At 47.7% G+C, this 16,834-nt stretch overlaps 1 long non-coding RNA gene across 1 annotated transcript; it reads right to left on the bottom strand.

Moving 5' to 3' along the window:
* Positions 1-12,098: 12,098 nt before the first annotated feature.
* LOC121499487 lies at positions 12,099-16,410 on the bottom strand. Its single transcript, XR_005990140.1, has 2 exons — positions 12,764-16,410; positions 12,099-12,624 (listed from the first exon to the last, which is right to left on the bottom strand). It is a non-coding gene; the product is annotated as an uncharacterized LOC121499487 (long non-coding RNA).
* Positions 16,411-16,834: the final 424 nt, after the last annotated feature.

Here is a 16,834-nt window from a genome sequence, read left to right as displayed (position 1 = left end):
TGAGCTCAGGGCCCACTTGGGCCTTGGTCAACACAGCAGCCCTAGCACCTCCCACCGCGTTGGCACTGAGTAACAGTCACACAGCTGTCACACAGCTGCCCAGCAGCTGCACTGGGTGAAGAACTGATCTGCACACACCCAGCTTCTTCCCATTCCTCCCAAGAATGCAAACTCCTTGAAGCCCAGAACTGTGCCAAGTTCATCTCTGGACCCCTGGGGAGCCTGCCACAGTCTCTCCACAGAGTAGGTGTTCAGAACAGGATTATGGAGATATTAGGAAAGAAGAAAGGAAGAAAACTCATAAAAGCACAGGGAACCCAGAAAACCAGTGGCCTCATTCATAAGGCAAAGGCTTAAAAGTTTAAAGAAGGAGAGAGAATTGATGTGAAGTGTACAGCCAATATGCAGGCCTGTAAATCAAGCTGTTGTCAAAGCCACGAGGAGAGCTGCCCGGCTTCCCTGCAGACAGACCTCCGAAGCAGCTGTAATTCAGGGGCGGAGCTGGCCTTACAGGAACTCAGTGCTCTGCTCGCTATGCTCGTGGGTCTGAATTCCTGGCACTCCTAACTCAATTTGGCCATCTCTCTCAGCGTCCTTTCTTGGAAAATGTATGGGCTCTCTACTCTGTGAGGCCTGGGAAAGGCCCAGGCTCTGCGCTGACAGCGGGGGAACCGGATACAGTCCAGCCGGGAGGATTCCCTCCCTGCCCCCTGCCCAGGGGGCAAGGAGAAGCACAGAGGAAGAACACAGACACTGCACACCCCGACTCCCCTCCTGACCTCTCCAAGGCATCTGGACCTGGGGCAGGAAGGCGTTCACAGGGCGTACCCTGGGGCTCTGTTGCCTATGCCCAGTGCATGGGACCCACAGACAGGGTATCAGTCCTGTACCAGAGTCTGGGAACAACGGCCTGATGGTGGGATCAGACTCTTGGTTGTAGGGCAGAGGGCCGGGGAGGAGTCACTGGGGCCAGCCCTGCTTCCAGGCCCCAGGTTGGTCAACAGCAGGGCTGTTTGCTCCCTTTCTTAGCAGTCATGAACATCACTGACTTCATGCTTCTTCCCAAACCCGTAGCTCTGGCCCATTTCACATGGCCACAGCTGCAGGAGCTGGAGGCCAGAGGCCAGCCGCTTCCTCCCCCGATTCACCTGTCGACCTACACATGCACCTCATCCTGCCACCTTGGCTCTGCCTCCACCCCAGGGACCTTCCTCCAGCAAGCTCCTCCTTTTAGACCACCTCTTTGACCCCTCCCTTTCCTTGTAGACTGCACTGGTCTCTCCCATCTTGAAAAGTAACGTTTACTCGGCTCTACCAAAACTTCCCACTGCATGCCCTTCTTCCTCTTCCTGTGAAACTTCTCAAACTAGAGCCCCAATCAGGAGCCTGGGCAAGGAAGGAGTTCGAGCCCAAGTCTCCAAGAGGACAGGACAGAGAAAATATGAAATGCAGAAATTCAGAGATCTCATAAAATTGCTGCATTTCTTGGCTGAGTGAATGCACATACCTCACTACAAAAATTATCTTCCAAGTTTGGCTTTTAGGTTCCCGGAGTGGAAGGAGTAAAACATCTAATTTTTGAAATCTTCATAAATATATGCATTTTTTTTTTTATAAAACTACTTAAATGAATCCACTTTTGCCTGACAAAGTAGAGAAATCCAAAGCTCTGGGATTTTAAAAGCTTCCATTAAAGAAGCTTTTCTTTTTTCAAAAAATAATGAATTGAAAACTAAATCAGAAGGCTTCATTAAGCCCAGGGCCAATAAGAGGCCGCCAGGACAGAGCCCCCAGCAAGCCCAGGAAGCTGGAGCGGGGATACATCTCCTGCTTTTCTTATTTCTGCAGCAGCGCCAGCCAAAGGCATGCTTTTGAATTGTACAGAATTAGAATTCCGCTGTGTTTTTTTCAGGCAGTACAGTATGTCTTCATTGGTGCTCCAGCAGGCTCGTAAATTAAGATAAAAAGCTGGTGAGGTGGAGACAAGAATGTGTTCCTGGGGAGGGGAGAGAGCACAGAGCCGTGCCCCAGACTTTGTGGCTGTTGACACCGCCCTGGCCAACAACATGGGCTCCCCATTTCACCTGACCTGCTAAAAGCCCTCACTTTTTAATCCAGGTCTAGGCTGGCTGCATCTGAGGGAGAGAGAGAGGTCCGTGACCCAACCATCCACACCTATCACCCACCACTCACCCAGGGTCTGCCTGGGACCAGACGTGAGAAGGGGCAGACAGTCCCCAGACAGCCTACCCACTAGTCAGAAGCCATGATAAATGGCCACGAGTGGCCACTAGCTGGGGTGTTCTGTAGCTGTGTGTGTGACTTCACTTCACCTTAACTGGTGTGCGTCCCCATTCATCCAAGAGCTTATATAATACCTATGTATACATCCGGCAATGTCCTAACACCAGAGGCACACAGTGAAAAGCTCAGACATGGGCCTGCCCTTTTGCAACCTATTTTCAACTGGGGGAGGCAGGCATCAGACCAAACCCCTCCGAAATAATCACTTGTGATGACACTTAGAACCTCAAAGGCAGTAGACCAAGCGAGCAGAGCCCCTCGTCCCAGTGCAGCCTCTCTGCCCACTCTCAGAATGCTGACAAACCCTGTGCTGCAGACAAAATGGACCTTCTGTGTGCCCTCACACCCATCAATGCTCCCAAGCCCACATTCTCCCCCACTAGGGAGGCCCCCAATCCTCAGTCGCAAACATCCTCCTCCACCTTCAGAGCCCAGTTCCATCCACCTCCTTTGTTAGCCCCCTAGGAATGAACCCCCCTCTCCCTACTTTTCTCTCCTCTGTGCCCTGAGTGCACAATCTGGCACAGCACAGAAATGCTCAGCCATGAAGCAAGCTGAAAACATTCAGGAAGAGAAGAGCACAAAACCCAGTGCAAAGAAATAGTCCATTGTTGGAAGCTTCCAGGAAAAAGCCCATTTGGGGTCCAGGGCGGAGGAAGCTGAGGTTGGAAGAGGTGGGGGGAAGCCAGGTGCCCCAGGCAGGGGTCAGGGCCTGGCCAAGAGCTCCTGGGGGTCAAGCAGAAGGCCTCCCTTTCTTGCTCTGATGGTGCTCTTGTGAGGAGGGCATTCCAGTGCAGCTGGAAGAGCGGCACAGCCACTCCAAACAGTGGCAGCCGGAGCAGAGATACAGGCACAGGTCTGGAGTACAGTGGGAGAAAATTAGTCCCTGAAGTCCAACCCTTTCCTCAGTGACCTTTGTCCTCTGGAGTGTTCACACGTAAGAGGAAGGACTGTGCATGGTTCTTTGATGGAGGGCAAAGCAAAGAGAGTGTGACTCACTCCAAGTCACAGCTCATGGATGGTGGCCTGGGGAGGCCAGGTCTACAGCTGGGAACAGGAGGTGCTGGGGAAGGCAACACATCATGGTGGCTCTAAGCCCAGGCACAGGAATGCATGGCACATGGGCTGGGTTCAAACCCTGCCTCTGTGATTTAGCAGAGTTGCATCTTTGGACAGGCCACATACCCTCACCAAACCCAAGCTTCTTCCCTGTGAAGTGGGAACAGAAACACCTTCCTAGCTGCTCAACTGTGGGGTTGGGAGGACTCTGACATGTGCATGATGACTACCAGTGGGCCTACCTGAGTCAGAGCAGCTATGACAGCATATCCCCTGTGAACTGGGGTCAAGTCTTCCGTTGAAAAGGAGGCAGAGGTGGGGCATATGGGAGTTGGGAAATGTGCCAGCCTGGGGGATAAATTGCTGGTAGAACCAACCAAAGTAACCCTCCCCAGGTACGCCACACACACCTCTGCCCCACAGAGGGAGAGAGCCTCAGTCCAGCCAGCCAGCCACCAAACACATAGTATGAACTTCTATGGCAGCAGAAATAACACGGTTATCTTGAAGAGTACTAAGAAATGTTAATTCCCTGGGGCTCTTTATGAAAAGACGACTAAAGTCAAGAGGATAGAGTGGCCCCCAGGAGACAGACGGGAAGAGAGACAGACTTTAATATTTCATTAGTGTCCCATTAGCAAGACAACACACATTTTCTCACTTGGTGACTTCTTGAGAATAACATCTTATTCAGAAAAAAACAGGGGACCCCACTGGCCTGCTAAGCAGCCCGAGGCAGCCAGGCAGAAAGGATTTGACTTTCAGGGCTCTGGCTACCTGAGACAATGAAGTCAAAAGTGCAAGACTTCCTGGGTGCCTCCTACAAAACCTGCTCCTCCGGGATTAAGACCCAAGCTATCAAGTGGAAGGAGGCAAAACCTTTCTTATGCCAGATTCTTACTGCTCACCCCTTCATGTCTGGCACAGTACAGCCCCCCACCAACCAGGGCATTCTAAAATCTGGGCCATGAACAGTGGAGGGCAGGGGAGGGGTGGGGTGGGAGCAGGGATTTAGGAAGATGAGGGTTGGGTGTCCTTAGCTATCATTGTGCAGATTGTTGTCACATTCATTTGCTCAACAAATATGTACCAGGCTCCCAGTGTGTGCCAGGGATGAGCTTGAAGCTTGGCTCAGGGCAGGGAGCATGCAGACCTCAAACAAGGAAGCAGAGAGATATAATAAAGTTGTGGATTTAACTTCAGGACAGGCCCGGCAGGCAGGACCATTGTTCCCACTTTTCAGATGAAAACGCTAAGGGAAGTGAATTGCCTTCAGCCACTCAGGGCCAGACTCAGCTGCCTCTTCCTCGTTCCTGGGGGTGGGGGAATGGCACAGGGAGGGGCCTGGCCAACCTTCCAGGGTATTTGGAGATACGTGTGAAGACACCTTGCTGGGGCTTTGTTTCTGGCTTCTAGACTTGTCACTAATGTCTCATTCTCTGGATGGACAATAACTGTCGATAGGAGGATTGCCACAAAAAGTCAAAGGAAATGACAACAGGCAGTGTCCTCTCCAGCTCAAATGGGCCACCTTTAGAGAAGTGGCCTCCCAGACTCCTGTACTACATCCCAGGCTCGCCTCACAGAGCCAGCCCACAGGTCCTGGTCCTGAGCAAAAGTCATCATCCACATCCCAGGAGCAGAGGGCATCTAGCCTCCAGGGACACCCTCCCCAATTCCCTCTAATTTGGTCTATTAATTTAAAGGAAAGGAAGCTGGCCAGGAGTGGTAGGCACAGGGGATGTCTGAGAGGATGTAATTAATGCAGCTGCTCCAAACGGAAGGTAATGCCTTGCCTCCTCATTAGCAGATGCACAGCAATTTAGGATGACATCCTAGAGGACAGCAATGGGGACACAAAGATCCCTTCAGGTCCATGCCTTGCCCGCCACTTCGATTTCCTCACTGTTGGACAATTACAAAGTGCTCTCAGCAGAACCTTCCAAGCTACAGGCAGCTGGCAATGGGATTCTGATGCAGGGCAGACTGGCAGCCTAGGGGCCAGACCCAAAACACCTCGGATTCATCAACCACAGCTTCCCACACAGAGACCTATCAGTTGACAGAAGAACACAACTCCATCCTTGAAGGATTCCCTCATTCTATACTCAGCATGGGTTCCTGACCCTGTTTGCTGCCTCTGTAAACACAGAAGGCACAGGATGGGACTGTGAGGACCTTCCCAAATTGTGACATTTCAAAGGAACACAGGTGTGCAGAGAGCTGTTTCAACAAACACACGTCAACTCGTATTAGCATTTTCCCTTCAAAAAAAAACAAGACCAGCATTATTATTTAAATAATAATAATTAAATAAATAAAAAGCTAGCTTTTTCTTGCAAACTTCAAATGTTGCAGAAACATTTCTGTAGAAAGGATTAACCCTGCAATGGGGTGTGCCGGTCTGGCTCAAAAGAGATACAGGTTCTGGGCCACCTGGGTGACTATGTGTGCAGAAGCTGGAAGGTAGAAGATAGCCAGAGGAAAAAGGAGGAAAGAAGTTGCCATATTGGAGTTTTTAGATTGCAGCTCTTCTTTCCTACCCAGAGGTCACCTACTGGAAAAATCCATGGTAGCTTTGGAATCATCTGGGTTGTGAGCTTAATTATGACCCAGAAGAAGGAAGACAAAGTGCCCCTTCAGTCACTGTGCAGCCACCCGGGCTTTCCTTACAGGTGATGCTGCCTTAGCACAACCACAGCAAGGGCTTTGGGCTGGACCCCAGGACCTCCTCAATCCACAGATAAAGCCCAAAGCCAACATGGGACCGCTACAGAGTCCATGATGGTACATTGATGGTACATGATGGCCTCTGATGGTACATTGATGGTACATGATGGCCTCTGAGAAAGGCCAGATCTGAGGACTGGTCAAGGTTGGCTGCAGCAGAGCTTCGCATAGGCTGGGCAGCCCTCCAGGCCAGCAGCTGAGGAAGGTGCAGGAAATCCTCCTCAGCATTAGGTTAATGCCAACCTCTCACAGAGCTGAGCATAGAAAGTTCACTCAGGGGTGGTTTTCACAAGTCTTCTTGTGCACCTGGCTTAAGTTTACCTGGTCAGAGATAAGCCGGAGAGGGCAGGTGAGTGTACCCAGGCCTCATCTGGTACAGGGCTGCCTCTGGTGGACAACTCTGCCCACTCTACTGAGACCCACATAGTAAACTGTCAAGACCCCAGCCTCACCAGCTTCTTAGACTAGAGCCTTCTACACCCCACATACTCGCTCCCTCTCCCACGCGTCCACCTCTGCCAGGTAGAGCTTCACCCCTCAGACATGTCTAATGGCTCAAGGGTCTGCTCTAGGGCCCACCTCAGGGTGGAGACCCCATTCACCTGAGAACTACACTCCTGTTGGAGAGGCCTCAAGACCCAGTAGCCCTGAGATGGGCTTTTCCTGGCTATGAACTTCTAGATGATGCCTGTTCCCAAACTGCCCCGAGGGGTCAGCAGCATTTCTTTGTGTCATTTTAGGGAGTGCCCAAGAATGAAACCAACTATGATTTTGCTTAGAAAGAACAGCCATAGCTTTTTTTTTTGTTTCCAAATGCAGCTGGAATGGGGAGGCAATACTGACCTTTCACGTGTATTTTTGAATTAATTCAGAATACTCTATCCAAATATAGAATATTAGGTGACTTTACTTCGTGTGCCCTTTCCTCTAAATTATTAAAGGTCTCAAGGATTCTCCAGCCTGCATCTAATATTTCAGATGACCAAAGCAGACAAATAAATTGAGTTTTCTTTTCAGGCAAGGAAATCTTTGTTTTCCTGAAGAGTAAAAAAGAATGTGGCAAGTCGGCCTGCTTAATCCTACCTGCCTCTGTTGGAAAAATGAAATAAGGATTAGGATAGGGAGGAGGGCGGGGGGTGGGGGTGAATGGGTGACGGGCACTGAGGGGGACACTTGACGGGATGAGCACTGGGTGTTATTCTGTATGTTGGTAAATTGAACACCAATAAAAATTATTTTAAAAAAATTAAAATTAAAATTAAAATTAAAATTAAAAGGATTAGGATATAAAGTGACCAGGATGCTTGTGGTTATTATTGTACTTTACCATGTTATTCTTGGAGTCAATGCCTTTTAATTAAATTTAAATTGATCAAGCAGTTCCAGCAATGATTTCTCAATGCTCATGTATGATTCTGAAAATGTCAGAACCTGGCTAAGTTACCGTTGCACACTTACCTGTCAGTAACAACTCCTGTGAAAAGTTGCACACTCAGGAGCCAGGTGAGGATGGTCCCACTGAGCAGGGCGGGTAGGGCAAAGCAAAGGGCATCTCGCACACCATCCCAGCCAGCGGTGTAGTTTGGGCTTATGATTCCAACCCCCACTACCTCATGAACAGGATTTTGGCAAAGTTGAATCAAAGAGTATTTTTTAAAATGTTGTATGCACCCTCCGATTCTACACCCAACAAAATAAAATAAATGAGGACTGTAGTTCACAACTATCAACTCTGGGCCAAATGTGGAGAATGGGACAGGACCACAGTCCCAAGAGACTCGGATTTATGGGGGAGGATCAGGAGGTGAGCAAGCTGCCAAACTGCTCACACAAAAACTTTTTCTATGGAAAAGCACACTAAACTTTTACTTCAATTATGCTTCTTGAATATTCTAGCTTAGCATCTTCAGTGAGCAGTGAACGACATCTCCTGTGCCAGAAAACAGGGAAGCTGTGGGTAGAAGGCCTCGCTGGGGAGTGCGAGACAGAGGCCTGGTCATTGGCCTGAATGTTGCCCAGGGCAGTGGGGCATCCTTGGCAGGCACACGCGCTCACTTGGCACCAGACCCGGGAGGCCGGGGGCCACAGTGTCCACACTGACAGCTGACAGCAAATGTCCCTTCTTCCTGCCACGAGGCAAACAGAGGATACATGGACAAGGAGATGCTGCATGGCTGAAAGCTGGAGCACCTCGCAAGAAGCCAGGCAGAGGGCTGAGGGTGCATGACAGAGGGGGTGGTGACAGAAGTCACCCAAAGGGTGCGTCTGAGCACAGCTAGGGGAGAAAGTTGGAGAGAAATGCCTGGAGTTCTGGGGAGAAGGAACAGTAAGTACCTAGGCATGGGGCACAGAGGGACTATGAGCCAGACCACCTGAGGCCTAGAGATCACAGGCATCTCTGAATTTTACCAGACATGTGATGTGATCTGAGTAGAAGGGCTGGCTGCTCACCCCTGAGAAGCCAGGGCCACAGCCTCTCACAAGTGCCCGAGGGCATCCTGGGGTGGTGATGGAAGGGCACTCCCAGCTCCCTCTGCCCAGGCCAAGGGTGGCTCTGGCCCCTGGGACAGCCAATCCTACTCCTCTGCTGGGCTGGCCTGGTACCTGCTGCTGGACGCACAGAGCCTTCAGTGTCTCACCAGGAAGGGACCATCAACTCAGGGAACAGCGCAAGCTCACCAGAGAGCAGGAGGCACGAGCCCCCAGAGGTGCCTGGGCCTACACAGGCCCAGAGCAGCTGTTAGCAGGAGCCCTCAGCTGCCTGCACCTGCATCTGCGGCACACCTTGCTCAGGAGGAGCTCCTCAACTGAGCTGCCCAGACTAACTCCTGCCCTTTAAAATCTCCGCACCCCTTTTAGAAACACGGGGATGCGGGAAGGTGCGAGGGGGGAGTCAGGGAGGATAGCGGCTGAGGCTGCAAGCCAGTCTGTCACGTCTCCTTACGAAGAGAGTTCCTAGAGGTCAGGGCCCGTGTCCCTATATCTGTCCCAGAGCCCAGATGTCTGGCGACTCAGCAAACAGCGATTGTTGATGATGCTGCCCAGGCTCTAGGACATCCTATAACTCTTCCCATCTCACCAACTCAAGGACACAGTGGAAACCACACACCGGATTTTGAAAAAGCAAACAAACTGAAAAGCAATTAGGACAGACAAATCACAAATATTTAAATATTGAGGCCTGAAATTGATGTCTATCTTGAAGATGGATCTCCATTTCCTCTTCGGACCCAGAGGGCCCTGCTGAGCACAGCAAGGCTGTGTCGGTGGCACAGATGGCACCTGCAGCCACCTCTTGGGCAGATCACTACTGCTTCTCCTCAGGTGCCCACAGCTGCGCAGGCAGCAGGGTTGCAAACTTCGCTAAAATGAGGATTTTGATTTGCCGGAGAAACTTGCACTGGCCCTGGGCAAATAATAACTGTAGGAGAATATTTCATATAGCACCTTCCTCTTCCACTCCCTCTAGGGAAAAGACGGCTGCGCTCAAAAATGAGGGGGAGGAAAATTAAAAAATATATTCAAATAACAGCCACAGAGCAGGGATGGGAGGCACGGATTTGAGCCAACTTCCAAACTCGTGCTGTTCTGATTTGCCTTTGAAACAATCTCACTTTGCCTTCTGTTGCTTAAACAGTAATTATTAAAGGCATCAATTAAAAATGCCCAACTCTGCTGTCCCCATGGCCACGGTCCCCACCATGCCTATCACCCCGCCTGCGGCACCTGTCACCACCCTTGTTTTCTATGTCAGCAGGGTAGCACCGGTCCAGAACAAAGCCTCTCCTCTGGGTCCACAGGCCACTGTATTTTAGGTTAGGAGCAGGATCGCTGCCCACCCGCAGCCCTGACAGGAATGAGGAGGAAGCAAGCCTCACATGAGCCCTTTCCATCTGGAATCAGCATTAGTAGGAAAACACAACGCATGTACTAGGCACAGCAGATAGTCCTCCGTTAGGACAGTCCTCTGCTAGTATCCCACACCTTCACAACCTGCAGAAAGCCCCTAGGTGGGGGTTTTTCCCCACCCTTCTGTCCACCCCTACCCAGGAGCAGGTGAACCCTGAGAGAGTAAGACCACTAGAACCATTTGGACAGGACATGAAAGAGGAAACCCCTCTTCTTGGCACCAACACTGGACAGCTTCCAGATCACAGAATGGTCCCTCCTGGCTTCTTTGAAGAAATTGTGGGCGATTTCCGCTCACAGTTCCAAGCTGGCTCGTTTGGCCAGAGCGTCGACATTCAGCTCGGCTTCTCCTGGGGCATCTGGAATCTGGAGGAGCAGAGACAGTGGGAACACAGGCACGGGGCAGGGATGGAGGGGCTGTCTGGTCTGGAACACAAGTGATCCGGGTATGATCCCCAATGCACAGGGACACATTCACAAATTATTAAGAAGGAAACATGTGTGCCCTCACAAACTCAGAACAGGGAACAAGCCATCCTGCCGGGGGATGAGGACAATACAGAGAGGAGGGATAACTGACACAGGTGTTCCCATCACCCAGGTACAGAGGGGACAGGTGCTACAAAGAGGGTTTCATAGTCATCCTAAGGAGATGAGGCTATAACCTGCAGAATAGGGGTAACTGCCTTTAGATGAAGGCAGAAGTAGGTTATAGGAAAAGGAAGAACAAAGTAGGGAGACCCAGGAATAATCTAGGCTCGTGAGGGCCCACATTGGGTAGTGTCTATGGAGAAGACAGGCAGAACCTGTGGACAGCCATTCAGACTCCAGGGAGCACCGAAGGGCATCAAGAAAGGTGCCAGAGCTGTAAGCCTGGGGCAGCAGTCTCAGGGGACACTCTGAAACAGACAAAGGATCAGCTGGAGGGGAAACAGTAAGTCTGGCTTGGAACGCAGCAAGTTTAAAGCGTTCAGTATGCAACACAAAATAAAGATGTGAAATTCGGGCGAGGGGTAGGGCCTAAAGATCCAGATGTGGTGCCATGGGTGTAGGAATAGAAACTTAAGCCATCAGATAACAGGACACAGGTCAGGGTTCTCTCATAGGAAGAGGGCCAGGGACACAAATGTGAGGCACTACAGTCTCAAAAGATGGCCAGGAGAAAGGCAGGGTCTATGCAGCAAAGCAGGAGAGAGAATTGTGACCCACAGCCAAGGGAGAGAAAGATTTTCTTTACCCCCAAGAAAAAAGAGGAAAGTCAACATTAACAAAGGTTATACAGAAGCTAGGGAAGAGGAGGGCTGCAACCAGACCACAGGATTGAGTAACACTCAGTGAATCCTAATAGAAGGTTCCATTGTAAGGGATGGAGATGTCAATGTCCAATGTCTTTGCTGAGGAGAAGATGGAAAGAAAATGCAGAGATGATGCAGCTGCAGGAACAGTTTGAGGACAACTTCACACAAAATGAGAATAATAGCACATTTCAGAGCAGAGAGGACAGAGCAATACAGAGGGGATACCTAGATAGCTTTGACTCAGAAGAGCATGAACTGCAGATCATTTGGGAATTGTCAACACTGGTGATGGTAGAAACCACGCCCTTGGACGACACTACCTACAGAGAGTATAGCAAGAAAAGAGAGACCAAAGCCAGAGCCCTGATGTTTACAGTGAGCTGGAGCAAGAGGATCTTTTCCAGTCACCTGCCTCACCCAGCCAGCTCAGTCCACAGGGCTGAATGCCAGCCATATCAGCTTCCAGAAGGGGTTGCCCCCATGCATAAGGTGCATGGGAGTCTTCAAGTTCTCCACGGCACTGAGCTCCTATACATGGTGAGCCAGTAAACACAAGCAGATCCTATAGGACACAGAGCCAAGAAACACAGGGCTACTTACCTGCCCTTTGACATTCTGAAGCTCTGGGCCATGTCAAACCATGGAATCAGAAGCTAAGCCTTTCCTCCTGCCCATTGGTCACTGCACCATGTCAACAGGTACCACAAAGAAACCTGGGTTTATGCAAAATGCATGTAATGATGACCAAACAGAATAAATGTTTTTTTAAAAAAGGATTCAATAAAATGTCTATAAAACTGAGTTAAGATCATTTTATTAAGGCATAATGAACATACAGTCGAATGTACGGATCTGAATGTGTTTGATGTTTTAACAATTACACATGCCCACACAATCACAACCTGAAATGGGATTTAGTGCACTTGTATCACCCTAAGTTTCCTTGCTCTCTTTCAAGTTACTTACTCCACCCTCTGTCCTCAAGAACCATTTTCCATCACCATAGATGGGTTTCATAGAGTATGTACGTCTTTTGTTTTCGAGATCCATCCATATGGTTGTATTAGTAGTTCATTCTTTTTATTGCTCAGCAGAATTCCACTGCGGTAACAATTTGTTCATCCATTTTTCAGAAGATGGATATTTGGGCTGTTTCCAGTTTGGGGCCTTATAGAAACATTCTTGTGCAGGTCCTTTTGTGAACAAATATAGGAGCATGACCTTATCCACAGGAGATTCCTTCCAAGACCCCCCGTGGATGCTTGAAACCATGGATAGCACTGGGCCCTACACATATGCCATGTTTTTCCCTATACATACATACCTGTAATGAAGTTTAATTTATAAATCAGGCACAGTAACAGATTAACAGCAATAACTAATAAAATAAAACAATTATAACAACATACTGTAACAAAAGTTAGATGACTGTGTGTGTATCTCTCTCATTGTACTGTACTCACCCTTCTTCCTGGGATGATGTGAGATGATAAAATGCCTGTGTGATGAGATGAAGGAGGTGAATGATGTGAGCAGGTGACACAGCGTTGGCTACTACTGACCCCCGGCACTCCGTCAGAGGGGGAGGATCAACTGCTACCAGTAACGGAAACTGAAGAAAGCAAACATCGAGTAATGGAGGACTACCATATTTTCATTTCTCTAAGGTAAACGAGAAGAGTAGAATTGCTGGATTATAATCTAGATGTTCAATTTCATACAAACCACCAAACAAGTGTCCAAAGAAGCTGTGTCATGTGATGCACCCACCAGCAACGTATAACATGGCACCCAACAGTCTTAATTCGTACCTCCCTTGTGAGGGAAGATACTGAGGACCTTTCCACATGTTAACTGCCCATTCATATACTTTCTTGTGTGAAGTACCTGTTCAACATATCCAGGTCTATATATTCTGACAAACATGTATAGTGGTACAATCACAACCATAACCAAGATAAAGTTCCCTTGTGCTCTTCTGTAGTCAACTCACCTCCAGCAACTACTGATCTTTTTCCATGCAGCTTTACCTCTTCCAGAATGTCACAGAAATGGAATCAGGCTATATGTTGCCTTTGAGTCTGGTTTCTTTCCACTAAGCATAATGCATGTGAGAGTCATCCATGTTGTATCAGTTTGCTTCTTTTCCTTGCTGAGTAGTATTCTACTGATCTGAGAGGGTCATTCGACAGTGGAATGACACTGATTTTTCTGCTTTGGGAAATCATGAATAAAGCCACAGCCCACACACAAGTTTTTGTATGAACACAGCCTCTTATTCTTTCACATTAATACCTACAAGTCACACTGTAGGGCCATATTTTAAGTACAGATTTAAGAATTTTTAAGGTGCGGGTTTATAGAAAACTCAAAATTTCTTCCCAAATGGCTGTATAATTCTGCATGCCCACCAGCAAGGTATGAGAGCTGGTATTACCAAGCCTTCTGTTTTGTTTTGAAGACATTCTATAGACTATAGAATACATACATAATAATATACATTAGCTAGTATATCACTGTGGTTTCTACTTCATTTCTCTGATAACCAAGGACCCCAAATGTTTTTCATGTAGTCAGCTGCCATCTGTATATCTTAACACATCTATTCAAATCTCTTACCCATTTTTAAGTTGGCCATTTTAATAACTCACGTTACTGAGTTTTAAAAGTTCATACAAAAAAAAATAAAAAATAAAAGTTCATACATTCTGGATGCCAGTTCTTTATTACACATATGCTGTGCAAATGATTCCTCCCAGTCTGTGGCCTGTAGTTTCATTATCTTATCACTGTCTTTGGAAGAACAGAATTTCTAAACTTTGGATGAAGTACAAAATCCATTTTTTTCTCTTATGGATTGTGTTTTTTGGTATCTAAGAAATCTCTTATTCCAAGGTTACAAAAACTTTATCCTGTGTCTTCTTCTAGGAGTTTTATAAAAGTTTTAGACTCTAAACTTAGATCTATGATCCATTTTGAGTTAATTTGTGTATATAGTACAGGGTATGGGTCGAGGTTCCTGTCATTTGCGTAGGATGTCCAATTGTTCCATTACCATCTGTCTAAAAGACCATCCTTTCTCCACTGAACTGCCTTGAACCATAGTCAAAAATCAACTGCCATGTATGTGTGGGTCTATTTCTGGCCTCTTTATTCTGCGCCACCAATCTACATGTCTATCCTTTAGCAATACCACACTAGATTGACAATTGTAGCCTTATAGGAAGTCTTGAAAATCAGGCAATGAAACCTTCTAGTTTTGTTCTTTTTTAAAACTGACTTGGTTTTCCCAGGTCCTTTGCATTTCCATCTAAACTACAATCAGCTTGTCTAAATTTTGACTAGGATGGCGCTGAATTCCTAAATCAATTTAGGGAAAACAGACAGACATCTTAGCAATATTGAGTCTTTCAATCCACAGCCTAGCCCTCCGTTTATGTGTGGTCTCTCCCATCTCTCTCAGGAACATGTTCCAGTCTTCAGGGCAGAAGTCGTATAAACATTCTGAGATTTTACATTGGATGTTTCTAAAGCTATTGCCAATAATACTGATTTTCTAATTTCAGCTTTTGCTAATATACACAAATACAATTGACTTTGTATCTTGTATCTTGTTGAATTCACATATTCTTAGAGGTGGAATATATAGATACATATTCTTTAGGGTTTTTCAAAATCATGTTGTTTGCAAATAAAGGTTAAATTCTGAAGCTGGGTTAATTTGACTGAAACTCCAAAAGATAGCTTTTCAATGACTAGAAAAGTATCCAAACTTTCATGGCGGGGGGGGGGGGGGGGGCCACCCTGGAAAAATTTCACTTTAAGATAGCAACATTTCCACCTCCGTTTTATTTTTTTCTTACAAGGGGTGGTGGTAGGCCATGTCATCATGTGGCGATGGGATGCCATCATTGGGGAACTGCGGTAGCTATGCCAGGCATGGTGTCCCTCCCCACACCCTCCTCCAGCACAGCGCTGGAGCTGGCGATGAGCCTGAAGGAGCCAGTGCACCAGGGAGTGAGGCAGACATATTCGCGTGCCTCCACTCTCTGTCATCCAGAGAGTCACCATAAACACCCGCTGGTGTGATCTCCCTCAGCCTGGTAAACAAACTCGGATTCTAGCTGTGACTTTTCAAAGAGCTCTCAATTCCACCTCTTAAGGAGCTCCAGGAAGTGGGGCTGTCAATAGCATTTTTCCCACCACACAAGAGGCACATGAGAAGGTCTCAATTACAGGAGACCGATAGTCCAACAATCCCAAACACACGGCAGCACTTGAAATGTAAACACCAAAGCCCCTTGTTTACCTGGGAGGCAGCACCAAGTTCACGAAGTTTATGGCTCAATTACTGAAGTGCACAGAAACAGGGAACACATCACCTGATGAAAATCTTGATGGGGGTTTGGGTCTAAAATGTATTTCTGCCACCATCTGATTTTTCTCCATCCTGTAACCTGATAGAACTTGACTAAGGTCCTAAGTCACATCTGTGGTATCAACTGCTAGGATCTGTTTGAAGCTCATTACTGCCTCCATCACAAAAGTCAATAATTTTCACACTAGTGTTTCTGGCCAGTGGTTTCAGACACGACTTCTTTATTATGAGGCGGTGAAACCATATAGGAGTGTGCGTTTGTGTGTGCGAATTATATATATAATTTTTTAACGGAGAAATAACTCTAGAGCACTCTGCTGCCATTCTATCAAATGCAAGGCAAGTGATTGCCGAGTTCCCAATTATGTTCAACCTTAAATCACACTGTTTGGTCTGGTTGTATATCCAGCCCTACAGGGAGTTGTGCGAAGGCATATATTTGGCAAGCTTTCAAACCATGGCTACAAAACATGTGCTGAAGAAAATGATTCAAAATATTAAGAAAGCAGTCATTTATTTTAGAAAGCCTGTTCACGTGAGACAATAAGCTGCTTCCCAGAATAGGCTCCATCCATCAGGAAAACACTACCCAGCACACACTGGCTGGAGCTTGCCTTTCAGCAATCACACTGCCATGATTATTATTTATCATCCATGGTGCATCTCAGATGGCTAAGTAAGCTGGGCACACTTCCATGGTGACAGCAGCGCCGTCAGGGGCAGCAAACCGTCCCCCACTCTGGAGAAGCCCTCAAGTACAGATGACTTCATGGACCCTACAGGACTACCTGGTCTGCCCTACAGATCCACACAAGAGCAAGCTGTGGGCATCCAGGCACATGAAGAACATGGAAGGCAGGAGAACCTTGGTGCTTGGTCTAGATCATCCACTTCTCCATTAAAAAGATAATAGTTCAAACAAAGCAAACCAGGGGATCCACATCAACCAGGTACCTGTTTGGAGGTTTGCTATGATGAGAGGGTGGGAAGTCCTTCTAGGAATCAGGCAGGCTGAGCCAGCTAAGCTTGGCCAACTGAAGCAAAAAGGAGATTCCACTTGAGAAAAGAGTCAGGAAAATCCCTTTCCAGCATCTTCCTTGAACTCTTCCCTGGAAATCATATCTACCATCCTGAGGGGCCAACTCACAAGCCAATG

Source organism: Vulpes lagopus, chromosome 10 (assembly GCF_018345385.1).
Source record: "Vulpes lagopus strain Blue_001 chromosome 10, ASM1834538v1, whole genome shotgun sequence".
Lineage (NCBI taxonomy): Eukaryota > Metazoa > Chordata > Mammalia > Carnivora > Canidae > Vulpes > Vulpes lagopus.
The sequence above is the reverse complement of the archived record's forward strand: the minus strand, read 5'-3'. Positions and strand labels throughout refer to the sequence as shown.